This window comes from Ascaphus truei, chromosome 2 (genome assembly GCF_040206685.1).
Source record: "Ascaphus truei isolate aAscTru1 chromosome 2, aAscTru1.hap1, whole genome shotgun sequence".
Classification (NCBI taxonomy): Eukaryota; Metazoa; Chordata; class Amphibia; order Anura; family Ascaphidae; genus Ascaphus; species Ascaphus truei.
The window spans coordinates 359008307-359034254 of record NC_134484.1 but is presented as its reverse complement, the minus strand read 5'-3'; positions in this window follow the sequence as shown (position 1 = coordinate 359034254).

The window sequence follows — 25948 nt, the reverse complement described above, 5'->3', positions numbered from 1 at the left end:
GGTCCCTCCTGAGACCGCAGGAGATGTCGCTGTCCCATCCGGAACAGTGACTTCTGCACCTCTTCCTGGAGAGCGGAAGGAAGGAGAGGGGGTCGCCCTGGAGCGGCCAGCCTCTGTTAGCGCTGTCTCCCCCCAGGAGGAAACGCCCTGTGCTGCTGCACCCACCGCAGCGGAGCCCTCGGGGGCCCAGGCCCCCGCTGGGACCACAGGAGATGTCGCTGCCCCATCTCGGACAGTGACGTCTACACCTCTCCCCCAAAGAAAGAGAGAGAAGGAAAAGCCCTCGAAGGCCCAGGCCCCCTCTGGGACCGCAGAAGATGTCACTGCCCCATCTCGAACAGTGACATCTGAACCTCTCCCCAAAGAACAGAGGGAGAAGGAAAAGAGCTCGAGGGCCCAGGTCCCCCATGGGACCACAGAAGATGTCACTGTCGCAACTCAAACAGTGACATCTGAACCTCTCCTCTCAAAAAAGAGGGGGAAGAAAAAAGTCACCCCAAAACAGTCACCCTCTGTCGCTGTCCCCCCCCAAGAACCCCCTAACCCCATTGTAAGCACCGTACAGGGTGAAGGGGAGCGGGAGGAAACTCCTGCTATGGAGACAGCGGCACCCTCTCCTGGGAAATCAATCCCCAGGAAGAGCAAATTTAAAACCAATAAGAGGGTGATTGAGGAGGTTGAGGGTGAACCAGATTACGTTTACCCTCTGAAGTCTCGGAAGCGGAAAGAAAAATCAGTTCCGCACAAGGTGGTCCTGTCCGACCCACTGGTTGGGATTAACCAGTGTAAGCCGGATCCCACAAATGTACAGCCCCCCCCCCTTGAATTTCTGGAGGGAATGCAGCTGGAGGTACCCGATGCCTCTGGGGACGTTGGGGAACCTCCCAGCGCCCCTCTCGGTTGGAGAGCATCCCCTGGAGAATTGTGCTTCGGTAAATTTGACATGCCGAGTGCACCTATCTTCAGAGCCAACCAAGATCCCCCTCCGGCTGTACCGCCTTCGGGTGACGCACATAGGGATAAAAAGCCCCGGTTTGCGTCACCAGAGGAAGGAGATGGGATAGGGCTGACCCCCGTGGATGAGGGTTTGGAGGGTGTTGTGGTGAGCACTTCCGATTACATCTGGGAGTTGTCTGACCTGAACCCTCTTGGTGCAGAGTTTTGGGCAGGCACTTTGTTGGGAGTGAACGCTGGGAAAGACCCTCCCTATGAAGCCCTTGCTAAGGAGTGCCCCCCCATGGTTGGTGAGAGCCCTCCCGCGGATGGTGGGTGCCCTCCTGCGGATGGTGGGGGCCCTCCTGCGGATGGTGGGGGCCCTCCCGCGGATGGTGGGGTCCCTCCCGCGGATGGTGAGGGCCCTCCCGCGGACGGTGGGGGCCCTCCTGCGGATGGTGAGGGCCCTCCCGCGGTTGGTGAGTGCCCTCCCGTGGGTGATGCGAACACCCGTGGCATGTGTGCTTCTGTGGCCCCCGAGGACTCTCGGGAGACCACTGCCTCTGCCATGCCGCCACCAGCTGCCCCTGAACAGCCTGACTCGGGGATGGAGGTGGAGAGCACAGTGGACCCCCTCGTGGAAACACCGAGGAGGGGATCCAATCTAGGGCTGAGAGAGGCCCCCGCAGAGAAGGACGGGGGTCTTGAATTCTCTAGCCAAGAGGAGCCTGGGGAGTTGGGGCTCAGAGGGGAGTCCTCTGGCACCATGGAGTCGGTGGACTCCTCGATCACCATTATCCCTGCCCGGGAGCTGGATAGTTTCCTGGATGATACCCTCTGTAGACATGGACATACGAAGGTGCAGTTGGCCCTTGAGAGGTGGAAGGATGCTTCGGTCATTCTCCAATCTCTCAGAGTATACATCAAGGCTAACCACAAGGCCAAACTTTCCGGGACTATCGAACATACTCGGGTCCTAAAGTTTAACAAAGTGTTGCGAGAGCACGTAAAGGCTTCTCGGGGTATAGTACCCTGAGCACCTATGGGAAGCAAGACTCTTGATTACCAATGGCTTTGAGCATCGGTACGCTAAACGTTAATGGATGTAAGGACGGGTTTCGAAGGTTCCAGGTACTCTCCTTTTTACAAAAGGGAAAGTATTCTGTGAGTTTCCTGCAGGAAACCCATACCACTCCAGAGGCTGAAGCCAGCTGGCATCTGGAGTGGCGAGGCAAGGTCTTTTTCAGCCACCTCACTTCGACATCTTGTGGGGTGGTGACCCTGTTCTCTGAATCCTTTCAACCTGAGCTGCTGCTTACCAAAGCTGTTGTTCCAGGTCGCCTGTTGCATATCAGGGTCCGACACGAGGACTACACGTTTAATTTCCTGAACGTGTATGCTCCTGCCAACGGACCCCTGAGAAGGCAGTTCTTCGTCAGAATGTCTGAATACCTGGAGACAGTCGACGCAGACGAATACGTGGTGCTCGGGGGTGATTTTAACTGTACCCTCGAGGCTCGGAAAGACCGGAATGGTCCGGAGCCACACCCGTGTTCTGCGTCGGCCTTGCGGGAGGTCATCACCCGCTACTCCTTGGTAGACGTCTGGCGAGAACAACATCCTGAGGCATCCACTGAGTTCACCCATGTTAGGGTGTTTAGGGGTGAACGGATGTCCTGGTCCCGGATCGACAGGCTGTATATTTCCAGCCACAGCCTGTCGCGAGCCCAGTCCAGTGCCATTAGGCTGGCGCCGTTTTCAGACCACAATTGTGCGTCCGTGACGGTGACGCTGCTACCTGCAGCACCCTCGGCCGCATATTGGCACTTCAACAATACGTTGTTGGAGGACAAGGGGTTTGCGACGACGGTCCGAGACTTTTGGATGGCCTGGAGAGGTTGCAGGTCAGACTTTGCCACGTTAGAGCAGTGGTGGGACGTGGGCAAGGTTCATCTGCGCCTCGTGTGTCAGGAGTACACAAAAGGTGCCAGCAGGCGGCGCGATGCTGAGATCGAGGCCCTTAGGGAGGAGGTGCTCGATCTCGAGAAGCGGCTGTCTGTGGCAGGAGACCAATACCTGCAGAGTATGTACGTGGAGAGGAAGTGCACTCTCCGGGACTTGGAAGATCGGAGAGCTCGGGGGGCGTATGTGTGATCCCGCATCAACTTCCTTCGAGAGATGGATCGCGGGTCGCGCCTCTTCTACGCGCTGGAGAAAAAGAGGGGAAACCGTAGACATATCACATGCCTGTTGGCAGAGGACGGTACCCCTCTGACTGACCCGGAGAGCATCCGGGACAGAACCCGGAGATTCTATGTAGATCTTTTCTCTCCGGAGTCCATCCAGCCAGATAAATGCAGGGTCTTATTAGAGGGGCTTCCCACGGTCAGTGAGGATGGAAGGGAGCCGCTTGAGTTACCTTTGACTCTGGCCGAGCTCTCTGAAGCCCTAAGTCTCATGTCCCACGGAAAAGCGCCGGGGCTAGACGGGCTGACTGTGGAGTTCTTCCAGTTTTTCTGGGAGATGCTGGGACCTGATTTCACCGAGGTCCTAGCCGAAGCCCTGGAGATCGGTGAGATGCCACTTTCGTGTCGGCGGGCAATACTGTCTTTGCTGCCGAAGAAGGGGGATCTCCGTCAGATCTCTAATTGGCGACCGGTCTCACTGCTCAGCACGGACTATAAGATCGTAGCCAAAGCGCTTTCGATGAGGCTCAAGTCCGTGCTGGCAGAGGTGATTCACCCCGACCAGTCCTATACTGTCCCAGGCCGGAGCATTCATGACAACATTTTTCTGGTCCGGGACCTGATGCACTACGCGCAGAGGACTGGTCTGTCACTCGCCTTCCTGTCCCTAGATCAGGAGAAGGCGTTTGACAGAGTGGATCACCGTTACCTTATGGAGACCCTGCGGGCGTTTGGCTTCGGCCCACAATTTGTGGGCTTTCTCCAGATGCTGTACGCCTCTGCAGAGTGTCTGGTGAAGATCAACTGGTCCCTGACGGCACCTTTTGTGTTTGGTCGGGGAGTACGTCAAGGGTGCCCCCTGTCTGGGCAATTGTACGCGCTGGCCATTGAGCCCTTCCTCTGCCTACTGAGGAGGAGGCTCACCGGGCTGGTGCTGCGGGAGCCCGACATGCGAGTAGTCCTGTCGGCTTATGCCGATGACGTGCTCCTCGTGGCCCAGGACCTAGATGATCTAGAGCGGGCACAAGCGTGCCAAGAGGTCTACACCGCGGCCTCTTCTGCTCGGATCAACTGGTCCAAGTGCTCCGGCATATTGGTGGGTCCCTTACAGGTGGACTCTTTGCCCCCCACGTTTCGGAATGTCTCGTGGGAGAGCGATACTCTCAAGTATCTGGGAGTCTACCTGTCTGCTGCGGAGGACCCGGCCCCAGAAAACTTCAGTGATCTTGAAGAACGGGTCATTGCTCGTCTGGGGTCATGGGTGTATCTGTCGAGAACGCTTTCCCTTAGGGGAAGGACCCTGGTGATTAATCAGCTGGTGGCCAGTCAGCTTTGGCACCGGCTGATAGCCATGGGTCCAACCCCCGAATTTATCAACAAGATCCAGAGGAGGTTGATGGATTTCCTCTGGATGGGGAAGCATTGGGTCTCTGCGGGAGTTGCGTGTCTCCCTTTGGAGGAGGGTGGACAGGGAGTGGTGTGTGTCCGCTCCCAGTTACACACTTTCCGCCTCCAGTACCTGCAGAGATACCTATTCGCAGATCCGTCTCCGCAGTGGTGCCAGCTGGCAACCAGTTTCTTTCGCCAGCTGCGCAATATGAGGTATGACCGGCAACTGTTTATCATCAGGCCTGAGGGTTTAGGTAGAGACCTCTCGGTGCTGCCGGCATACTACCGGGACTTACTGAAGGCCTGGAAACTGGTCTCCGCGACCAGGAAGGAGCGGGCGGCGGGGGTTGATTTCCTCGCTGAGCCCCTGATGTATAATCCGGCAGTGGGGGCTCGGATGTTGGATTCACCCTCTATTTGCCGCCGGCTAATCCTGGCGCAGGTGACCAGAGTCGGGGATCTCCTGGACTATGAGCGGCGAGACTGGGTAGGAGCAGAGGAGCTCGCGCCCCGTATGGGTCTGCTTACTGCCCGCGTCCCTCGTCGTTTGATCCAGGAGATTAAAGATGCCATCCACCCCGACTCACGCACCTTCATCGAGGGGGTTTTGCAGACCGGAGAGCCTTGTCAACCTATCAACTTCAGCTCTCCGAATCTTTGCGTAGAACCCAAACCAAGGCAACCCCCTCGAGTTCCTATCTCCCCAAACCTCAGCAGGTTGGGGGATATGTCCCCGGCATGTTTTCGCGGCATGCCGAGGAAAGTCCTGTATTCTCTGGTGCTCCATATAGTGCACTACCTCGCCCTTGTCACCCGCCCAGATACCATCTGGAGGCGGGTATTTTTTGGGAACGAGGATGAGAGACCCCGGTGGAGAGAGCTCTATTCAGCTTTGGTTCCCCGTCCCGCCGGGGATTTGAGTTGGAGGGTCCTCCACGGTGCACTGAGCACAGGAGAGTATTTGGCACACTTCACGGACTCCCCCGCCGCCTGTCCCTTCTGTGGCGAGCGGGAGTCCGTATTTCACATTTATTTGAGTTGCGTCAGACTGCAGCCCCTCTTGTCCTTCTTGAGGAGCCTTCTCCTGCAGTTCTGGTTAAACTTCTCTCCTCATCATTTTATTTTTGGGTGCCCAGTGTCCCGAGACAATAAGCCTAGGGATCTCCTGGTCAACCTGCTCCTGGCAGTGGCTAAGGTAGCCATTTACAAGACCAGGAAGCAGCGTTTGGAGAAGGGGGTCCCAACGAACATCGTGGCAGTGTTCCGGGCGCTGGTGCACTCCCGTATTCGGGCAGAGTTCACGTACGCCGAGTCCGCTGGGACGGTTTCGGAGTTTGCCTCCCAGTGGGCGTTAGGCGGGGTGCTCTGCTCGGTATCCCCCATCAGGGGTTCTTCTGAGTTAACCCTTCTTTTTTAAGTGCATTTTTTACAGTGCACTTGCTGATTCCCTTATATATTTGTTTGACTGGTTTTTCTTTGTTCTACTTGGCAACAAGTAGAATTGCTGTTTAACTGAATTGGCCGGCTTCGCCGGCCAATCAGTATTGAACCAGATCAAAATAGGCTGCTTCCACTCAGAAGTGTATGTACAGAGCTCCCAGGCATTTGGTAAGGAATCCGCTTTATTCTTTCTTTATTTGTTATATTTTGCTGTGGATCTGTGGGGGAGTATACTGTGAGTATACTGGGAGTTTTTTATAGAGGGTTTTGGGTGCATTTTCAGGCTTAAAAACCGTTTTTGGTTTTCACCCAGGGGCTGCAGTGATTTAACCCAGCATAGCTGCAGTTTAGCTGGCTGGAAAACTGCAGTCTCCCCCCCTCTCTCCTCCCTCACTACTGGAGGTTTTTACTGGTTGTTTAAACTTCCAATTTCACTCTTTTGTTTTTCTTAAGCCTGATTCCTTTTCTCACTTGCTATTGAGAGCTCTGTGTCTTTTCTATAAAGACTTGTAAATTGTGGTGTTTGCTTATTATAACAGAGAGAGAGAGTTAATAATAAAGGGAAAAAGATTTAAAGCTGCAGCAGGTTTTAAAAGCTGCTGTTTTTTCCCCTTGCAGAGAGATCTCTTCTAAAAGGGACAGTTTTTCTCTCAATACCTCTCTCACTAAGCAATACCTTCCCCTGACTTAGAGGCTTATTTGTTTATCATGCCTGGAAAGGGGAATAGGACAAGTGCGGCAACAGGGGCGACGCCCGGATATAGAACACCAAAAACTGTGGCCCCTAGGAGCAACACTCTTAGTCACAGCCCTAGGCCTGGTCCTTCCAGTGCCCTGGCCACGCCTCCCCCAGCACCTGTTAGCAGCGCAACCCCTGCAGTCCCAGTTCAAACATGGGCGCATGTGGCAGTTGCAGGCGTTAACCCCAGCAACAACAATGCTGGGGCCACGCCCTGTTTGAGCAGGAAGCTTGGGGTGAGGTGCCCAATGTCACCTGGCCTAAACATGGAGATATATGTGAGGGCTGTGGCTGATGTGGTGGGTCCCTCTGCTGTGGTGGCGGCCAGCAAAATGTATGGGAGGGGCATTTTCTTCCTTCGTACGCTGGCTGCCACTCACTACCTGGTGCAGAAAGGCATCAGTGTAGGGGGGAAATACATCCCTATGGAACCCATGGAGGGGTTAGGCACAAAGGTCATTCTGTCAAATGTGCCCCCCTTCATCCCAGATTGCCTCATGAAGCCGTACCTGCAAGCCCTGGGAGACATTAAGTCCCCCATAATAAAATTATCTTTGGGCTGCAGAGATAGGGCGCTGAGGCATGTACTCTCATTTAGGCGGCAGGTACAACTGCTGCTGCCAGGGAGCAATGAATCTGTGGAGGGTTCGTTTAGGGTGCCCTACGAGGGCATAGAATACACTGTGTTTTATGGCACGGAGGGGGTTAGATGTTATCTGTGCAGAGAGCTGGGGCACACTCGTAGGAGTTGCCTCAGAGGGAATAGAGGACCCATCCCAACTCCTGCACCCGCCCCTCCCTCTGCCAAGACACCCGGTACCGCTGTGCCCACCACAGCGGGGCCCTCAGGGGCCCAGGTCCCTCCTGAGACCGCAGGAGATGTCGCTGTCCCATCCGGAACAGTGACTTCTGCACCTCTTCCTGGAGAGCGGAAGGAAGGAGAGGGGGTCGCCCTGGAGCAGCCAGCCTCTGTTAGCGCTGTCTCCCCCCAGGAGGAAACGCCCTGTGCCGCTGCACCCACCGCAGCAGAGCCCTCGGGGGCCCAGGCCCCCGCTGGGACCACAGGAGATGTCGCTGCCCCATCTCGGACAGTGACGTCTACACCTCTCCCCCAAAGAAAGAGAGAGAAGGAAAAGCCCTCGAAGGCCCAGGCCCCCTCTGGGACCGCAGAAGATGTCACTGCCCCATCTCGAACAGTGACATCTGAACCTCTCCCCAAAGAACAGAGGGAGAAGGAAAAGAGCTCGAGGGCCCAGGTCCCCCATGGGACCACAGAAGATGTCACTGTCGCAACTCAAACAGTGACATCTGAACCTCTCCTCTCAAAAAAGAGGGGGAAGAAAAAAGTCACCCCAAAACAGTCACCCTCTGTCGCTGTCCCCCCCCAAGAACCCCCTAACCCCATTGTAAGCACCGTACAGGGTGAAGGGGAGCGGGAGGAAACTCCTGCTATGGAGACAGCGGCACCCTCTCCTGGGAAATCAATCCCCAGGAAGAGCAAATCAAAAACCAATAAGAGGGTGATTGAGGAGGTTGAGGGTGAACCAGATTACGTTTACCCTCTGAAGTCTCGGAAGCGGAAAGAAAAATCAGTTCCGCACAAGGTGGTCCTGTCCGACCCACTGGTTGGGATTAACCAGTGTAAGCCGGATCCCACAAATGTACAGCCCCCCCCCCTTGAATTTCTGGAGGGAATGCAGCTGGAGGTACCCGATGCCTCTGGGGACGTTGGGGAACCTCCCAGCGCCCCTCTCGGTTGGAGAGCATCCCCTGGAGAATTGTGCTTCGGTAAATTTGACATGCCGAGTGCACCTATCTTCAGAGCCAACCAAGATCCCCCTTCGGCTGTACCGCCTTTGGGTGACGCACATAGGGATAAAAAGCCCCGGTTTGCGTCACCAGAGGAAGGAGATGGGTTAGGGCTGACCCCAGTGGATGAGGGTTTGGAGGGTGTTGTGGTGAGCACTTCTGATTACATCTGGGAGTTGTCTGACCTGAACCCTCTTGGTGCAGAGTTTTGGGCGGGCACTTTGTTGGGAGTGAACGCTGGGAAAGACCCTCCCAATGAAGCCCTTGCTAAGGAGTGCCCCCCCATGGTTGGTGAAAGCCCTCCCGCGGATGGTGGGTGCCCTCCCGCGGATGGTGGGGGCCCTCCTGCGGATGGTGGGGGCCCTCCTGCGGATGGTGGGGGCCCTCCCGCGGATGGTGGGGTCCCTCCCGCGGATGGTGAGGGCCCTCCTGCGGATGGTGAGGGCCCTCCTGCGGATGGTGAGGGCCCTCCCGCGGTTGGTGAGTGCCCTCCCGTGGGTGATGCGAACACCCGTGGCATGTGTGCTTCTGTGGCCCCCGAGGACTCTCGGGAGACCACTGCCTCTGCCATGCCGCCACCAGCAGCCCATGAACAGCCTGACTCGGGGATGGAGGTGGAGAGCACAGTGGACCCCCTCGTGGCAACACCGAGGAGGGGATCCAATCTAGGGCTGAGAGAGGCCCCCGCAGAGAAGGACGGGTGTCTTGAATTCTCCAGCCAAGAGGAGCCTGGGGAGTTGGGGCTCAGAGGGGAGTCCTCTGGCACCATGGAGTCGGTGGACTCCTCGATCCCCATTATCCCTGCCCGGGAGCTGGATAGTTTCCTGGATGATACCCTCTGTAGACATGGACATACGAAGGTGCAGTTGGCCCTTGAGAGGTGGAAGGATGCTTCGGTCATTCTCCAATCTCTCAGAGTATACATCAAGGCTAACCACAAGGCCAAACTTTCCGGGACTATCGAACATACTCGGGTCCTAAAGTTTAACAAAGTGTTGCGAGAGCACGTAAAGGCTTCTCGGGGTATAGTACCCTGAGCGCCTATGGGAAGCAAGACTCTTGATTACCAATGGCTTTGAGCATCGGTACGCTAAACGTTAATGGATGTAAGGACGGGTTTCGAAGGTTCCAGGTACTCTCCTTTTTACAAAAGGGAAAGTATTCTGTGAGTTTCCTGCAGGAAACCCATACCACTCCAGAGGCTGAAGCCAGCTGGCATCTGGAGTGGCGAGGCAAGGTCTTTTTCAGCCACCTCACTTCGACATCTTGTGGGGTGGTGACCCTGTTCTCTGAATCCTTTCAACCTGAGCTGCTGCTTGCCAAAGCTGTTGTTCCAGGTCGCCTTTTGCATATCAGGGTCCGACACGAGGACTACACGTTTAATTTCCTGAACGTGTATGCTCCTGCCAACGGACCCCTGAGAAGGCAGTTCTTCGTCAGAATGTCTGAATACCTGGAGACAGTCGACGCAGACGAATACGTGGTGCTCGGGGGTGATTTTAACTGTACCCTCGAGGCTCGGAAAGACCGGAATGGTCCGGAGCCACACCCGTGTTCTGCGTCGGCCTTGCGGGAGGTCATCACCCGCTACTCCTTGGTAGACGTCTGGCGAGAACAACATCCTGAGGCATCCACTGAGTTCACCCATGTTAGGGTGTTTAGGGGTGAACGGATGTCCTGGTCCCGGATCGACAGGCTGTATATTTCCAGCCACAGCCTGTCGCGAGCCCAGTCCAGTGCCATTAGGCTGGCGCCGTTTTCAGACCACAATTGTGCGTCCGTGACGGTGACGCTGCTACCTGCAGCACCCTCGGCCGCATATTGGCACTTCAACAATACGTTGTTGGAGGACAAGGGGTTTGCGACGACGGTCCGAGACTTTTGGATGGCCTGGAGAGGTTGCAGGTCAGACTTTGCCACGTTAGAGCAGTGGTGGGACGTGGGCAAGGTTCATCTGCGCCTCGTGTGTCAGGAGTACACAAAAGGTGCCAGCAGGCGGCGCGATGCTGAGATCGAGGCCCTCAGGGAGGAGGTGCTCGATCTCGAGAAGCGGCTGTCTGTGGCAGGAGACCAATACCTGCAGAGTATGTACGTAGAGAGGAAGTGCACTCTCTGGGACTTGGAAGATCGGAGAGCTCGGGGGGCGTATGTGCGATCCCGTATCAACTTCCTTCGAGAGATGGATCGCGGGTCGCGCCTCTTCTACGCGCTGGAGAAAAAGAGGGGAAACCGTAGACATATCACATGCCTGTTGGCAGAGGACGGTACCCCTCTGACTGACCCGGAGAGCATCCGGGACAGAACCCGGAGATTCTATGTAGATCTTTTCTCTCCGGAGTCCATCCAGCCAGATAAATGCAGGGTCTTATTAGAGGGGCTTCCCACGGTCAGTGAGGATGGAAGGGAGCCGCTTGAGTTACCTTTGACTCTGGCCGAGCTCTCTGAAGCCCTCAGTCTCATGTCCCACGGAAAAGCGCCGGGGCTAGACGGGCTGACTGTGGAGTTCTTCCAGTTTTTCTGGGAGATGCTGGGACCTGATTTCACCGAGGTCCTAGCTGAAGCCCTTGAGATCGGTGAGATGCCACTTTCGTGTCGGCGGGCAATACTGTCTTTGCTGCCGAAGAAGGGGGATCTCCGTCAGATCTCTAATTGGCGACCGGTCTCACTGCTCAGCACGGACTATAAGATCGTAGCCAAAGCGCTTTCGCTGAGGCTCAAGTCCGTGCTGGCAGAGGTGATTCACCCCGACCAGTCCTATACTGTCCCGGGCCGGAGCATTCATGACAACATTTTTCTGGTTCGGGACCTGATGCAGTACGCGCAGAGGACTGGTCTATCACTCGCCTTCCTGTCCCTAGATCAGGAGAAGGCGTTTGACAGAGTGGATCACCGTTACCTTATGGAGACCCTGCGGGCGTTTGGCTTCGGCCCACAATTTGTGGGCTTTCTCCAGATGCTGTACGCCTCTGCAGAGTGTCTGGTGAAGATCAACTGGTCCCTGACGGCACCTTTTGTGTTTGGTCGGGGAGTACGTCAAGGGTGCCCCCTGTCTGGGCAACTGTACGCGCTGGCCATTGAGCCCTTCCTCTGCCTACTGAGGAGGAGGCTCACCGGGCTGGTGCTGCGGGAGCCCGACATGCGAGTAGTCCTGTCGGCTTATGCCGATGACGTGCTCCTCGTGGCCCAGGACCTAGATGATCTAGAGCGGGCACAAGCGTGCCAAGAGGTCTACACCGCGGCCTCTTCTGCTCGGATCAACTGGTCCAAGTGCTCTGGCATGTTGGTGGGTCCCTTACAGGTGGACTCTTTGCCCCCCACGTTTCGGAATGTCTCGTGGGAGAGCGATACTCTCAAGTATCTGGGAGTCTACCTGTCTGCTGCGGAGGACCCGGCCCCAGAAAACTTCAGTGATCTTGAAGAACGGGTCATTGCTCGTCTGGGGTCATGGGTGTATCTGTCGAGAATGCTTTCCCTTAGGGGAAGGACCCTGGTGATTAATCAGCTGGTGGCCAGTCAGCTTTGGCACCGGCTGATAGCCATGGGTCCAACCCCCGAATTTATCAACAAGATCCAGAGGAGGTTGATGGATTTCCTCTGGATGGGGAAGCATTGGGTTTCTGCGGGAGTTGCGTGTCTCCCTTTGGAGGAGGGTGGACAGGGAGTGGTGTGTGTCCGCTCCCAGTTACACACTTTCCACCTCCAGTACCTGCAGAGATACCTATTCGCAGATCCGTCTCCGCAGTGGTGCCAGCTGGCAACCAGTTTCTTTCGCCAGCTGCGCAATATGAGGTATGACCGGCAATTGTTTATCATCAGGCCTGAGGGTTTAGGTAGAGACCTCTCGGTGCTGCCGGCATACTACCGGGACTTACTGAAGGCCTGGAAATTGGTCTCCGCGACCAGGAAGGAACAGGCGGTGGGGGTTGATTTCCTCGCCGAGCCCCTGCTGTATAATCCGGCAGTGGGGGCTCGGATGTTGGATTCACCCTCTATTTGCCGCCGACTAATCCTGGCGCAGGTGACCAGAGTCGGAGATCTCCTGGACTATGAGCGGCGAGACTGGGTAGGAGCAGAGGAGCTCGCGCCCCGTATGGGTCTGCTTACTGCCCGCGTCCCTCGTCGTTTGATCCAGGAGATTAAAGATGCCATCCACCCCGACTCACGCACCTTCATCGAGGGGGTTTTGCAGACCGGAGAGCCTTGTCAACCTATCAACTTCAGCTCTCCGGATCTTTGCGTAGAACCCAAACCAAGGCAACCCCCTCGGGCTCCTATCTCCCCAAACCTCAGCAGGTTGGGGGATATGTCCCCGGCATGTTTTCGCGGCATGCCGAGGAAAGTCCTGTACTCTCTGGTGCTCCATATAGTGCACTACCTCGCCCTTGTCACCCGCCCAGATACCATCTGGAGGCGGGTATTTTTTGGGAACGAGGGCGAGAGGCCCCGGTGGAGAGAGCTCTATTCAGCTTTGGTTCCCCGTCCCGCCGGGGATTTGAGTTGGAGGGTCCTCCACGGTGCACTGAGCACAGGAGAGTATTTGGCACACTTCACGGACTCCCCCGCCGCCTGTCCTTTCTGTGGCGAGCGGGAGTCCGTATTTCACATTTATTTGAGTTGCGCCAGACTGCAGCCCCTCTTGTCCTTCTTGAGGAGCCTTCTTCTGCAGTTCTGGCTGGGTTTTTCCCCTCATCATTTTATTTTTGGGTGCCCAGTGTCCCGAGACAATAAGCCTAGGGATCTCCTAGTTAACCTGCTCCTGGCAGTGGCTAAGGTAGCCATTTACAAGACCAGGAAGCAGCGTTTGGAGAAGGGGGTCCCAACGAACATCGTGGCAGTGTTCCGGGCGCTGGTGCACTCCCGTATTCGGGCAGAGTTCACGTACGCCGAGTCCGCTGGGACGGTTTCGGAGTTTGCCTCCCAGTGGGCGTTAGGCGGGGTGCTCTGCTCGGTATCCCCCATCATGGGGTCTTCTGAGTTAACCCTTCATTTTTAAGTGCACTTTTTACAGTGCACTTGCTGATTCCCTTATATATTTGTTTGACTGGTTTTTCTTTGTTCAACTTGGCAACAAGTAGAATTGCTGTTTAACTGAATTGGCCGGCTTCGCCGGCCAATCAGTATTGAACCAGATCAAAATAGGCTGCTTCCACTCAGAAGTGTATGTGCAGAGCTCCAGGCATTTGGTAAGGAATCAGCTTTATTCTTTCTTTATTTGGTATATTTTGCTGTGGATCTGTGGGGGAGTATACTGTGAGTATACTGGGAGTTTTATAGAGGGTTTTGGGTGCATTTTCAGGCTTAAAAACCGTTTTTGGTTTTCACCCAGGGGCTGCAGTGATTTAACCCAGCATAGCTGCAGTTTAGCTGGCTGGAAAACTGCAGTCTCACCCCTCTCTCCTCCCTCACTACTGGAGGTTTTTTACTGGTTGTTTAAACTTCCAATTTCACTCTTTTGTTTTTCTTAAACCTGATTCCTTTTCTCACTTGCTATTGAGAGCTCTGTGTCTTTTATATAAAGACTTGTAAATTGTGGTGTTTGCTTATTATAACAGAGAGAGAGAGTTAATAATAAGAGGAAAGATTTAAAACTGCAGCAGGTTTTAAAAGCTGCTGTTTTTTCCCCTTGCAGAGAGATCTCTTCTAAAAGGGACAGTTTTCTCTCAATACCTCTCTCACTAAGCAATACCTTCCCCTGACTTAGAGGCTTATTTGTTTATCATGCCTGGAAAGGGGAATAGGACAAGTGCGGCAACAGGGGCGACGCCCGGATATAGAACACCAAAAACTGTGGCCCCTAGGAGCAACACTCTTAGTCACAGCCCTAGGCCTGGTCCTTCCAGTGCCCTGGCCACGCCTCCCCCAGCACCTGTTAGCAGCGTAACCCCTGCAGTCCCAGTTCAAACATGGGCGCATGTGGCAGTTGCAGGCGTTAACCCCAGCAACAACAATGCTGGGGCCACGCCCTGTTTGAGCAGGAAGCTTGGGGTGAGGTGCCCAATGTCACCTGGCCTAAACATGGAGATATATGTGAGGGCTGTGGCTGATGTGGTGGGTCCCTCTGCTGTGGTGGCGGCCAGCAAAATGTATGGGAGGGGCATTTTCTTCCTTCGTACGCTGGCTGCCACTCACTACCTGGTGCAGAAAGGCATCAGTGTAGGGGGGAAATACATCCCTATGGAACCCATGGAGGGGTTAGGCACAAAGGTCATTCTGTCAAATGTGCCCCCCTTCATCCCAGATTGCCTCATGAAGCCGTACCTGCAAGCCCTGGGAGACATTAAGTCCCCCATAATAAAATTATCTTTGGGCTGCAGAGATAGGGCGCTGAGGCATGTACTCTCATTTAGGCGGCAGGTACAACTGCTGCTGCCAGGGAGCAATGAATCTGTGGAGGGTTCGTTTAGGGTGCCCTACGAGGGCATAGAATACACTGTGTTTTATGGCACGGAGGGGGTTAGATGTTATCTGTGCAGAGAGCTGGGGCACACTCGTAGGAGTTGCCTCAGAGGGAACAGAGGACCCATCCCAACTCCTGCACCCGCCCCTCCCTCTGCCAAGACACCCGGTACCGCTGTGCCCACCACAGCGGGGCCCTCAGGGGCCCAGGTCCCTCCTGAGACCGCAGGAGATGTCGCTGTCCCATCCGGAACAGTGACTTCTGCACCTCTTCCTGGAGAGCGGAAGGAAGGAGAGGGGGTCGCCCTGGAGCGGCCAGCCTCTGTTAGCGCTGTCTCCCCCCAGGAGGAAACGCCCTGTGCTGCTGCACCCACCGCAGCGGAGCCCTCGGGGGCCCAGGCCCCCGCTGGGACCACAGGAGATGTCGCTGCCCCATCTCGGACAGTGACGTCTACACCTCTCCCCCAAAGAAAGAGAGAGAAGGAAAAGCCCTCGAAGGCCCAGGCCCCCTCTGGGACCGCAGAAGATGTCACTGCCCCATCTCGAACAGTGACATCTGAACCTCTCCCCAAAGAACAGAGGGAGAAGGAAAAGAGCTCGAGGGCCCAGGTCCCCCATGGGACCACAGAAGATGTCACTGTCGCAACTCAAACAGTGACATCTGAACCTCTCCTCTCAAAAAAGAGGGGGAAGAAAAAAGTCACCCCAAAACAGTCACCCTCTGTCGCTGTCCCCCCCCAAGAACCCCCTAACCCCATTGTAAGCACCGTACAGGGTGAAGGGGAGCGGGAGGAAACTCCTGCTATGGAGACAGCGGCACCCTCTCCTGGGAAATCAATCCCCAGGAAGAGCAAATTTAAAACCAATAAGAGGGTGATTGAGGAGGTTGAGGGTGAACCAGATTACGTTTACCCTCTGAAGTCTCGGAAGCGGAAAGAAAAATCAGTTCCGCACAAGGTGGTCCTGTCCGACCCACTGGTTGGGATTAACCAGTGTAAGCCGGATCCCACAAATGTACAGCCCCCCCCCCTTGAATTTCTGGAGGGAATGCAGCTGGAGGTACCCGATGCCTCTGGGGACGTTGGGGAACCTCCCAGCGCCCCTCTCGGTTGGAGAGCATCCCCTGGAGAATTGTGCTTCGGTAAATTTGACATGCCGAGTGCACCTATCTTCAGAGCCAACCAAGATCCCCCTCCGGCTGTACCGCCTTCGGGTGACGCACATAGGGATAAAAAGCCCCGGTTTGCGTCACCAGAGGAAGGAGATGGGATAGGGCTGACCCCCGTGGATGAGGGTTTGGAGGGTGTTGTGGTGAGCACTTCCGATTACATCTGGGAGTTGTCTGACCTGAACCCTCTTGGTGCAGAGTTTTGGGCAGGCACTTTGTTGGGAGTGAACGCTGGGAAAGACCCTCCCTATGAAGCCCTTGCTAAGGAGTGCCCCCCCATGGTTGGTGAGAGCCCTCCCGCGGATGGTGGGTGCCCTCCTGCGGATGGTGGGGGCCCTCCTGCGGATGGTGGGGGCCCTCCCGCGGATGGTGGGGTCCCTCCCGCGGATGGTGAGGGCCCTCCCGCGGACGGTGGGGGCCCTCCTGCGGATGGTGAGGGCCCTCCCGCGGTTGGTGAGTGCCCTCCCGTGGGTGATGCGAACACCCGTGGCATGTGTGCTTCTGTGGCCCCCGAGGACTCTCGGGAGACCACTGCCTCTGCCATGCCGCCACCAGCTGCCCCTGAACAGCCTGACTCGGGGATGGAGGTGGAGAGCACAGTGGACCCCCTCGTGGAAACACCGAGGAGGGGATCCAATCTAGGGCTGAGAGAGGCCCCCGCAGAGAAGGACGGGGGTCTTGAATTCTCTAGCCAAGAGGAGCCTGGGGAGTTGGGGCTCAGAGGGGAGTCCTCTGGCACCATGGAGTCGGTGGACTCCTCGATCACCATTATCCCTGCCCGGGAGCTGGATAGTTTCCTGGATGATACCCTCTGTAGACATGGACATACGAAGGTGCAGTTGGCCCTTGAGAGGTGGAAGGATGCTTCGGTCATTCTCCAATCTCTCAGAGTATACATCAAGGCTAACCACAAGGCCAAACTTTCCGGGACTATCGAACATACTCGGGTCCTAAAGTTTAACAAAGTGTTGCGAGAGCACGTAAAGGCTTCTCGGGGTATAGTACCCTGAGCACCTATGGGAAGCAAGACTCTTGATTACCAATGGCTTTGAGCATCGGTACGCTAAACGTTAATGGATGTAAGGACGGGTTTCGAAGGTTCCAGGTACTCTCCTTTTTACAAAAGGGAAAGTATTCTGTGAGTTTCCTGCAGGAAACCCATACCACTCCAGAGGCTGAAGCCAGCTGGCATCTGGAGTGGCGAGGCAAGGTCTTTTTCAGCCACCTCACTTCGACATCTTGTGGGGTGGTGACCCTGTTCTCTGAATCCTTTCAACCTGAGCTGCTGCTTGCCAAAGCTGTTGTTCCAGGTCGCCTGTTGCATATCAGGGTCCGACACGAGGACTACACGTTTAATTTCCTGAACGTGTATGCTCCTGCCAACGGACCCCTGAGAAGGCAGTTCTTCGTCAGAATGTCTGAATACCTGGAGACAGTCGACGCAGACGAATACGTGGTGCTCGGGGGTGATTTTAACTGTACCCTCGAGGCTCGGAAAGACCGGAATGGTCCGGAGCCACACCCGTGTTCTGCGTCGGCCTTGCGGGAGGTCATCACCCGCTACTCCTTGGTAGACGTCTGGCGAGAACAACATCCTGAGGCATCCACTGAGTTCACCCATGTTAGGGTGTTTAGGGGTGAACGGATGTCCTGGTCCCGGATCGACAGGCTGTATATTTCCAGCCACAGCCTGTCGCGAGCCCAGTCCAGTGCCATTAGGCTGGCGCCGTTTTCAGACCACAATTGTGCGTCCGTGACGGTGACGCTGCTACCTGCAGCACCCTCGGCCGCATATTGGCACTTCAACAATACGTTGTTGGAGGACAAGGGGTTTGCGACGACGGTCCGAGACTTTTGGATGGCCTGGAGAGGTTGCAGGTCAGACTTTGCCACGTTAGAGCAGTGGTGGGACGTGGGCAAGGTTCATCTGCGCCTCGTGTGTCAGGAGTACACAAAAGGTGCCAGCAGGCGGCGCGATGCTGAGATCGAGGCCCTTAGGGAGGAGGTGCTCGATCTCGAGAAGCGGCTGTCTGTGGCAGGAGACCAATACCTGCAGAGTATGTACGTGGAGAGGAAGTGCACTCTCCGGGACTTGGAAGATCGGAGAGCTCGGGGGGCGTATGTGCGATCCCGTATCAACTTCCTTCGAGAGATGGATCGCGGGTCGCGCCTCTTCTACGCGCTGGAGAAAAAGAGGGGAAACCGTAGACATATCACATGCCTGTTGGCAGAGGACGGTACCCCTCTGACTGACCCGGAGAGCATCCGGGACAGAACCCGGAGATTCTATGTAGATCTTTTCTCTCCGGAGTCCATCCAGCCAGATAAATGCAGGGTCTTATTAGAGGGGCTTCCCACGGTCAGTGAGGATGGAAGGGAGCCGCTTGAGTTACCTTTGACTCTGGCCGAGCTCTCTGAAGCCCTAAGTCTCATGTCCCACGGAAAAGCGCCGGGGCTAGACGGGCTGACTGTGGAGTTCTTCCAGTTTTTCTGGGAGATGCTGGGACCTGATTTCACCGAGGTCCTAGCCGAAGCCCTGGAGATCGGTGAGATGCCACTTTCGTGTCGGCGGGCAATACTGTCTTTGCTGCCGAAGAAGGGGGATCTCCGTCAGATCTCTAATTGGCGACCGGTCTCACTGCTCAGCACGGACTATAAGATCGTAGCCAAAGCGCTTTCGATGAGGCTCAAGTCCGTGCTGGCAGAGGTGATTCACCCCGACCAGTCCTATACTGTCCCAGGCCGGAGCATTCATGACAACATTTTTCTGGTCCGGGACCTGATGCACTACGCGCAGAGGACTGGTCTGTCACTCGCCTTCCTGTCCCTAGATCAGGAGAAGGCGTTTGACAGAGTGGATCACCGTTACCTTATGGAGACCCTGCGGGCGTTTGGCTTCGGCCCACAATTTGTGGGCTTTCTCCAGATGCTGTACGCCTCTGCAGAGTGTCTGGTGAAGATCAACTGGTCCCTGACGGCACCTTTTGTGTTTGGTCGGGGAGTACGTCAAGGGTGCCCCCTGTCTGGGCAATTGTACGCGCTGGCCATTGAGCCCTTCCTCTGCCTACTGAGGAGGAGGCTCACCGGGCTGGTGCTGCGGGAGCCCGACATGCGAGTAGTCCTGTCGGCTTATGCCGATGACGTGCTCCTCGTGGCCCAGGACCTAGATGATCTAGAGCGGGCACAAGCGTGCCAAGAGGTCTACACCGCGGCCTCTTCTGCTCGGATCAACTGGTCCAAGTGCTCCGGCATATTGGTGGGTCCCTTACAGGTGGACTCTTTGCCCCCCACGTTTCGGAATGTCTCGTGGGAGAGCGATACTCTCAAGTATCTGGGAGTCTACCTGTCTGCTGCGGAGGACCCGGCCCCAGAAAACTTCAGTGATCTTGAAGAACGGGTCATTGCTCGTCTGGGGTCATGGGTGTATCTGTCGAGAACGCTTTCCCTTAGGGGAAGGACCCTGGTGATTAATCAGCTGGTGGCCAGTCAGCTTTGGCACCGGCTGATAGCCATGGGTCCAACCCCCGAATTTATCAACAAGATCCAGAGGAGGTTGATGGATTTCCTCTGGATGGGGAAGCATTGGGTCTCTGCGGGAGTTGCGTGTCTCCCTTTGGAGGAGGGTGGACAGGGAGTGGTGTGTGTCCGCTCCCAGTTACACACTTTCCGCCTCCAGTACCTGCAGAGATACCTATTCGCAGATCCGTCTCCGCAGTGGTGCCAGCTGGCAACCAGTTTCTTTCGCCAGCTGCGCAATATGAGGTATGACCGGCAACTGTTTATCATCAGGCCTGAGGGTTTAGGTAGAGACCTCTCGGTGCTGCCGGCATACTACCGGGACTTACTGAAGGCCTGGAAACTGGTCTCCGCGACCAGGAAGGAGCGGGCGGCGGGGGTTGATTTCCTCGCTGAGCCCCTGATGTATAATCCGGCAGTGGGGGCTCGGATGTTGGATTCACCCTCTATTTGCCGCCGGCTAATCCTGGCGCAGGTGACCAGAGTCGGGGATCTCCTGGACTATGAGCGGCGAGACTGGGTAGGAGCAGAGGAGCTCGCGCCCCGTATGGGTCTGCTTACTGCCCGCGTCCCTCGTCGTTTGATCCAGGAGATTAAAGATGCCATCCACCCCGACTCACGCACCTTCATCGAGGGGGTTTTGCAGACCGGAGAGCCTTGTCAACCTATCAACTTCAGCTCTCCGAATCTTTGCGTAGAACCCAAACCAAGGCAACCCCCTCGAGTTCCTATCTCCCCAAACCTCAGCAGGTTGGGGGATATGTCCCCGGCATGTTTTCGCGGCATGCCGAGGAAAGTCCTGTATTCTCTGGTGCTCCATATAGTGCACTACCTCGCCCTTGTCACCCGCCCAGATACCATCTGGAGGCGGGTATTTTTTGGGAACGAGGATGAGAGACCCCGGTGGAGAGAGCTCTATTCAGCTTTGGTTCCCCGTCCCGCCGGGGATTTGAGTTGGAGGGTCCTCCACGGTGCACTGAGCACAGGAGAGTATTTGGCACACTTCACGGACTCCCCCGCCGCCTGTCCCTTCTGTGGCGAGCAGGAGTCCGTATTTCACATTTATTTGAGTTGCGTCAGACTGCAGCCCCTCTTGTCCTTCTTGAGGAGCCTTCTTCTGCAGTTCTGGCTAGGTTTTTCCCCTCATCATTTTATTTTTGGGTGCCCAGTGTCCCGAGACAATAAGCCTAGGGATCTCCTAGTTAACCTGCTCCTGGCAGTGGCTAAGGTAGCCATTTACAAGACCAGGAAGCAGCGTTTGGAGAAGGGGGTCCCAACGAACATCGTGGCAGTGTTCCGGGCGCTGGTGCACTCCCGTATTCGGGCAGAGTTCACGTACGCCGAGTCCGCTGGGACGGTTTCGGAGTTTACCTCCCAGTGGGCGTTAGGCGGGGTGCTCTGCTCGGTATCCCCCATCAGGGGTTCTTCTGAGTTAACCCTTCTTTTTTAAGTGCATTTTTTACAGTGCACTTGCTGATTCCCTTATATATTTGTTTGACTGGTTTTTCTTTGTTCTACTTGGCAACAAGTAGAATTGCTGTTTAACTGAATTGGCCGGCTTCGCCGGCCAATCAGTATTGAACCAGATCAAAATAGGCTGCTTCCACTCAGAAGTGTATGTGCAGAGCTCCAGGCATTTGGTAAGGAATCAACTTTATTCTTTCTTTATTTGTTATATTTTGGCTTGGATCTGTGGGGGAGTATACTGTGAGTATACTGGGAGTTTTATAGAGGGTTTGGGGTGCATTTTCAGGCTTAAAAACCGTTTTTGGTTTTCACCCAGGGGCTGCAGTGATTTAACCCAGCATAGCTGCAGTTTAGCTGGCTGGAAAACTGCAGTCTCCCCCCCCTCTTTCCTCCCTCACTACTGGAGGTTTTTACTGGTTGTTTAAACTTCCAATTTCACTCTTTTTGTTTTTCTTAAGCCTGATTCCTTTTCTCACTTGCTATTGAGAGCTCTGTGTCTTTTCTATAAAGACTTGTAAATTGTGGTGTTTGTTTATTATAACAGAGAGAGAGAGTTAATAATAAAGGGAAAAGATTTAAAGCTGCAGCAGGTTTTAAAAGCTGCTGTTTTTTCCCCTTGCAGAGAGATCTCTTCTAAAAGGGACAGTTTTCTCTCAATACCTCTCTCACTAAGCAATACCTTCCCCTGACTTAGAGGCTTATTTGTTTATCATGCCTGGAAAGGGGAATAGGACAAGTGCGGCAACGGGGGCGACGCCCGGATATAGAACACCAAAAACTGTGGCCCCTAGGAGCAACACTCTTAGTCACAGCCCTAGGCCTGGGCCTTCCAGTGCCCTGGCCACGCCTCCCCCAGCACCTGTTAGCAGCGTAACCCCTGCAGTCCCAGTTCCAACATGGGCGCATGTGGCAGTTGCAGGTGTTGACCCCAGCAACAACAATGCTGGGGCCACGCCCTGTTTGAGCAGGAAGCTTGGGGTGAGGTGCCCAATGTCACCTGGCCTAAACATGGAGATATATGTGAGGGCTGTGGCTGATGTGGTGGGTCCCTCTGCTGTGGTGGCGGCCAGCAAAATGTATGGGAGGGGCATTTTCTTCCTTCGTACGCTGGCTGCCACTCACTACCTGGTGCAGAAAGGCATCAGTGTAGGGGGGAAATACATCCCTATGGAACCCATGGAGGGGTTAGGCACAAAGGTCATTCTGTCAAATGTGCCCCCCTTCATCCCAGATTGCCTCATGAAGCCGTACCTGCAAGCCCTGGGAGACATTAAGTCCCCCATAATAAAATTATCTTTGGGCTGCAGAGATAGGGCGCTGAGGCATGTACTCTCATTTAGGCGGCAGGTACAACTGCTGCTGCCAGGGAGCAATGAATCTGTGGAGGGTTCGTTTAGGGTGCCCTACGAGGGCATAGAATACACTGTGTTTTATGGCACGGAGGGGGTTAGATGTTATCTGTGCAGAGAGCTGGGGCACACTCGTAGGAGTTGCCTCAGAGGGAACAGAGGACCCATCCCAACTCCTGCACCCGCCCCTCCCTCTGCCAAGACACCTGGTACCGCTGTGCCCACCACAGCGGGGCCCTCAAGGGCCCAAGTCCCTCCTGAGACCGCAGGAGATGTCGCTGTCCCATCCGGAACAGTGACTTCTGCACCTCTTCCTGGAGAGCGGAAGGAAGGAGAGGGGGTCGCCCTGGAGCGGCCAGCCTCTGTTAGCGCTTTCTCCCCCCAGGAGGAAACACCCTGTGCCGCTGCGCCCACCGCAGCGGAGCCCTCGGGGGCCCAGGCCCCCGCTGGGACCACAGGAGATGTCGCTGCCCCATCTCGGACAGTGACGTCTACACCTCTCCCCCAAAGAAAGAGAGAGAAGGAAAAGCCCTCGAAGGCCCAGGCCCCCTCTGGGACCGCAGAAGATGTCACTGCCCCATCTCGAACAGTGACATTTGAACCTCTCCCCAAAGAACAGAGGGAGAAGGAAAAGAGCTCGAGGGCCCAGGTCCCCCATGGGACCACAGAAGATGTCACTGTCGCAACTCAAACAGTGACATCTGAACCTCTCCTCTCAAAAAAGAGGGGGAAGAAAAAAGTCACCCCAAAACAGTCACCCTCTGTCGCTGTCCCCCCCCAAGAACCCCCTAACCCCATTGTAAGCACCGTACAGGGTGAAGGGGAGCGGGAGGAAACTCCTGCTATGGAAACAGCGGCACCCTCTCCTGGGGAATCAATCCCCAGGAAGAGCAAATTTAAAACCAATAAGAGGGTGATTGAGGAGGTTGAGAGTGAACCATATTATGTTTACCCTCTGAAGTCTCGGAAGCGGAAAGAAAAATCAGTTCCGCACAAGGTGGTCCTGTCCGACCCACTGGTTGGGATTAACCAGTGTAAGCCGGATCCCACAAATGTACAGCCCCCCCCCCTTGAATTTCTGGAAGGAATGCAGCTGGAGGTACCCGATGCCTCTGGGGACGTTGGGGAACCTCCCAGCGCCCCTCTCGGTTGGAGAGCATCCCCTGGAGAATTGTGCTTCGGTAAATTTGACATGCCGAGTGCACCTATCTTCAGAGCCAACCAAGATCCCCCTTCGGCTGTACCGCCTTCGGGTGACGCACATAGGGATAAAAAGCCCCGGTTTGCGTCACCAGAGGAAGGAGATGGGATAGGGCTGACCCCCGTGGATGAGGGTTTGGAGGGTGTTGTGGTGAGCACTTCCGATTACATCTGGGAGTTGTCTGACCTGAACCCTCTTGGTGCAGAGTTTTGGGCAGGCACTTTGTTGGGAGTGAACGCTGGGAAAGACCCTCCCTATGAAGCCCTTGCTAACGAGTGCCCCCCCATGGTTGGTGAGAGCCCTCCCGCGGATGGTGGGTGCCCTCCTGCGGATGGTGGGGGCCCTCCTGCGGATGGTGGGGGCCCTCCCGCGGATGGTGGGGTCCCTCCCGCGGATGGTGAGGGCCCTCCCGCGGACGGTGGGGGCCCTCCTGCGGATGGTGAGGGCCCTCCCGCGGTTGGTGAGTGCCCTCCCGTGGGTGATGCGAACACCCGTGGCATGTGTGCTTCTGTGGCCCCCGAGGACTCTCGGGAGACCACTGCCTCTGCCATGCCGCCACCAGCTGCCCATGAACAGCCTGACTCGGGGATGGAGGTGGAGAGCACAGTGGACCCCCTCGTGGAAACACCGAGGAGGGGATCCAATCTAGGGCTGAGAGAGGCCCCCGCAGAGAAGGACGGGTGTCTTGAATTCTCCAGCCAAGAGGAGCCTGGGGAGTTGGGGCTCAGAGGGGAGTCCTCTGGCACCATGGAGTCGGTGGACTCCTCGATCCCCATTATCCCTGCCCGGGAGCTGGATAGTTTCCTGGATGATACCCTCTGTAGACACGGACATACGAAGGTGCAGTTGGCCCTTGAGAGGTGGAAGGATGCTTCGGTCATTCTCCAATCTCTCAGAGTATACATCAAGGCTAACCACAAGGCCAAACTTTCCGGGACTATCGAACATACTCGGGTCCTAAAGTTTAACAAAGTGTTGCGAGAGCACGTAAAGGCTTCTCGGGGTATAGTACCCTGAGCGCCTATGGGAAGCAAGACTCTTGATTACCAATGGCTTTGAGCATCGGTACGCTAAACGTTAATGGATGTAAGGAAGGGTTTCGAAGGTTCCAGGTACTCTCCTTTTTACAAAAGGGAAAGTATTCTGTGAGTTTCCTGCAGGAAACCCATACCACTCCAGAGGCTGAAGCCAGCTGGCATCTGGAGTGGCGAGGCAAGGTCTTTTTCAGCCACCTCACTTCGACATCTTGTGGGGTGGTGACCCTGTTCTCTGAATCCTTTCAACCTGAGCTGCTGCTTGCCAAAGCTGTTGTTCCAGGTCGCCTTTTGCATATCAGGGTCCGACACGAGGACTACACGTTTAATTTCCTGAACGTGTATGCTCCTGCCAACGGACCCCTGAGAAGGCAGTTCTTCGTCAGAATGTCTGAATACCTGGAGACAGTCGACGCAGACGAATACGTGGTGCTCGGGGGTGATTTTAACTGTACCCTCGAGGCTCGGAAAGACCGGAATGGTCCGGAGCCACACCCGTGTTCTGCGTCGGCCTTGCGGGAGGTCATCACCCGCTACTCCTTGGTAGACGTCTGGCGAGAACAACATCCTGAGGCATCCACTGAGTTCACCCATGTTAGGGTGTTTAGGGGTGAACGGATGTCCTGGTCCCGGATCGACAGGCTGTATATTTCCAGCCACAGCCTGTCGCGAGCCCAGTCCAGTGCCATTAGGCTGGCGCCGTTTTCAGACCACAATTGTGCGTCCGTGACGGTGACGCTGCTACCTGCAGCACCCTCGGCCGCATATTGGCACTTCAACAATACGTTGTTGGAGGACAAGGGGTTTGCGACGACGGTCCGAGACTTTTGGATGGCCTGGAGAGGTTGCAGGTCAGACTTTGCCACGTTAGAGCAGTGGTGGGACGTGGGCAAGGTTCATCTGCGCCTCGTGTGTCAGGAGTACACAAAAGGTGCCAGCAGGCGGCGCGATGCTGAGATCGAGGCCCTCAGGGAGGAGGTGCTCGATCTCGAGAAGCGGCTGTCTGTGGCAGGAGACCAATACCTGCAGAGTATGTACGTAGAGAGGAAGTGCACTCTCCGGGACTTGGAAGATCGGAGAGCTCGGGGGGCGTATGTGCGATCCCGTATCAACTTCCTTCGAGAGATGGATCGCGGGTCGCGCCTCTTCTACGCGCTGGAGAAAAAGAGGGGAAACCGTAGACATATCACATGCCTGTTGGCAGAGGACGGTACCCCTCTGACTGACCCGGAGAGCATCCGGGACAGAACCCGGAGATTCTATGTAGATCTTTTCTCTCCGGAGTCCATCCAGCCAGATAAATGCAGGGTCTTATTAGAGG